General features: G+C 41.8%; 1 protein-coding gene across 1 annotated transcript in view; it reads right to left on the bottom strand.

Annotated features, from left to right (window-relative positions):
- Positions 1-3,057, bottom strand: part of PPM1E (protein phosphatase, Mg2+/Mn2+ dependent 1E) — a 266,871-nt gene that overhangs the window by 23,874 nt on the left and 239,940 nt on the right. The gene's annotated exons all lie outside the window — the stretch shown is intronic.

Raw genomic sequence — 3,057 nt, 5'->3', positions numbered from 1 at the left:
AAAAAGAGTTTCACTCTTGTTGCCCAGGCTGGAGTGCAATAGTGTGATCTTGGCTCACTGCAACCTCTGCCTCCTGGGTTCAAGTGATTCTCCTGCCTCAGCCTCCTGAGTAGCTGGATCACAGGTACCCGCCACTACGCCTGGCTAATTTTTTGTATTTTTAGTAGAGACGGAGTTTCACCATGTTGGCCAGGCTGGTCTCGAATTCCTGACCTCAGGTGATCCACCCATCTTGGCATCCCAAAGTGCTGGGATTACAGGCATGAGCCACCATGCTCAGCCTGTCTTTTCTGTTTAATGTATTTGCTTATTAAAGTTTTAGGCAATAGTTTAAATAGTTTAGCCAATAGGTTAGCAAATGAGTTAAAACTTTTATATTACTCTAAGGAAAAAGGTACCTAAACTCTGTCTATTCGTGTGACCTTAGATAGAAAAAGGGAGAGAGCAACCAGAGAAGCAATACCAACACAACTCCTGAACCTAAGCCTACTGCTTCACCTGTGTCCACTACTTCATCTATTGGCTAGAATTGGCAAGCTGACTTCTGAGGCAGACATGTACCCTCAGTAGATGGACAGATGTGTAAGCCTTTTAAGCCAACACTGAATGGTACTGAAGAGATTGTATTTCCTATCATTGAACTCTCCATTCAAGGTGTCCTCCACTTAGGCTGAGCTACTGAAATACCAAAGACAGATTAGGTTTTCTCAGGCCAGTATTTTAGAAATTCCTCCTACATCTCAGGTAAAAAAAAAAAAAAGAAAGAAAAATTGAACTTAAATTTTCTTTTTACTTAACTAAATCAGATATAGCTTGACAGCCTGAGAAAATAAGTGCCAGATGGCAATGGCTACACAGGCCTCCTCCAATCTAGAAAACAAATCCCAAAGAAGAGAGAGACTATATGTTGTAGAACAGCCCGGGACGTGGACTCCCAACTTCTCAGTCCTGTCTTTGCCTTAATCTGTGACTACATTTACCTCTTTCCTTATTCAAAATTATTTTTAAAATGACTATATTCAAAAAGTTGACCTGAAGTTTTTCCTCATTTCCTTTTTTTCCTCATTAGCATAGCATAGGGTGGTAAATCCCATACCGTGGCTTTGTCTCCTTTAATTTTCTTTTCCCCACAAAACAGAAGTCTTGCTCTGTCACCCAGACTGGAGCGCAGTGGTGTAATCTCGGCTCACTGCAATCCCACCTCCCAGGTTCAAGCAATTCTCCTGCCTCAGCCTCCCAAGTAGCTGAGATTATAGGCGCCTGCCACCACGCCCAGCTGATTTTTTGTACTTTTCGTAGAGACAGGGTTTCACCATGTTGGCCAGGCTGGTTTCGAACTGGCTGGTCTTGAACTCCTGATCTTGTGATCTGCCCGCCTCAGCCTCCCAAAGTGCTGGGATTACAGGCATGAGCCACCGTGCCTGGCCAATTTATTTTTATTTATTTTTATTTTTTTAGTAAGAGGGTCTCTCTCTGTTGCCCAGGCTGGAGTGGAGTGATGCAATCACAGCTCACTGTGGCCTAAAATTCCTGGGGTCAAGTAATCATTCTGTTTTAGTCTCTCAAGTAGCTGAGATCACAGGTACATGCCACCACCCATGGCTAATCAAAAGAAAATATTTTTTTCCTGACGAATCTGCAAGGAAAAAGAAAAATAGATATAAAAAAAAAGAATTTTTTTTTTGTAGATATGGGGTCTCACTATATTGCTCAGGCTCATCTCAAACTCCTGGCCTCAAGTGATCCTCCCACCTCAGCCTCCCAAAGTACTGGGATTACAGGCATGAGCTACTATGCCTATCCCCACTGTTAGCATTTTTATATAACTGAAAATCAAGGGTAAATTTAAAAGAGAAAAGACCAAGAGCAAAAATGCCTATGGAGGTATATACAAGAAGAAAATTAAGGCCAATAGACAATCCAACATTTTGATTGTTTTGAGCAACTTCAATTTTCATTTAAGCACTAGCTGCCAGACACTATTTCTTCCAGCCAGCAATTACCTGCTTGTACCACTGCAACCTATCTTGTCTCTGCAGCAGTACAAGCCTCCAAATGCAGACCCTGGGATGGACGTGTCCTCATCTGACACAGCCATAACAGAAGATTACTAAACAATCAAGTGAATTCAGAAACTTTCAGGGAGAGTGGGGTAGGGTGAAACAACATATTAACTATCAGGATAGTTACCAAATAATAATATAAACTATTATACCATTCTTTGGTTTTTATATAACTCTTATTATATAGATCTGCATTGTCCAGTACAGTAGCTATTAACTACATGTGGTTATTTAAATCAATCAGTAGGGTGCATTTAAATTAATCAGTGGGCTGTGCCTGCAGCCCCAGCTACTTGGGAGGCTGAAATGGGAGGATTGCTTGAGCTCAGGAGTTTGAGGCTGTAGTATGATATGACTGTGCCTGTGAATAGTCACCACTGCACTCCAGCCTGGCCAACATAGCAAGACCCCCCATCTAAAAAAGTAAGTTAAAATTAAATAAAATTTAAAATCAGTTTTTTGGTCATATTAGTTATATTTCTTTTTCTTTGAGACAGAGTCTTACTCTCTTGCCCAGGCTGGAGTGCAGTGGCACAATCTCGGCTCACTGCAACTTCCACTGCTCAAGTTCAAGTGATCCCCCTGCCTCAGCCTCCTAGGTAGCTGGGACTACAGGCACGTACCACCACATCAGGCTAATTTACATATATATATATATATATATATTGCCCTGGAAAATTAAAACAATTCAATATATTTTTTATTTTTTAATTTATTATTATTTTTTGAGACAGAATTTCACTCTTGTTACCCAGGCTGGAGTGCAGTAGTGCAATCTGGGCTTACTGCAACCTCCATCTCCTGGGTTCAAGTGATTCTCCAGCCTCAGCCTCCAGAGTAGCTGGGATTACAGGCGCCCGCCACCATGCCTGGCTAATTTTTTCCATTTTTAGTAGAGATGAGATTTCACCATGTTGACCAGGCTGGTCTTGAACTCCTGACCTCAGGCAATCCTCCCACCACAGCCTTCAAAAGTGCTGGAATTACAGGCATG

The sequence above is a fragment of the Cebus imitator genome, unplaced genomic scaffold, assembly GCF_001604975.1.
Source record: "Cebus imitator isolate Cc_AM_T3 unplaced genomic scaffold, Cebus_imitator-1.0 Scaffold121, whole genome shotgun sequence".
NCBI classification, from domain to species: domain Eukaryota; kingdom Metazoa; phylum Chordata; class Mammalia; order Primates; family Cebidae; genus Cebus; species Cebus imitator.
Note: the sequence above shows the minus strand (reverse complement) of the source record. Positions and strands in the feature narration are given on the sequence as shown.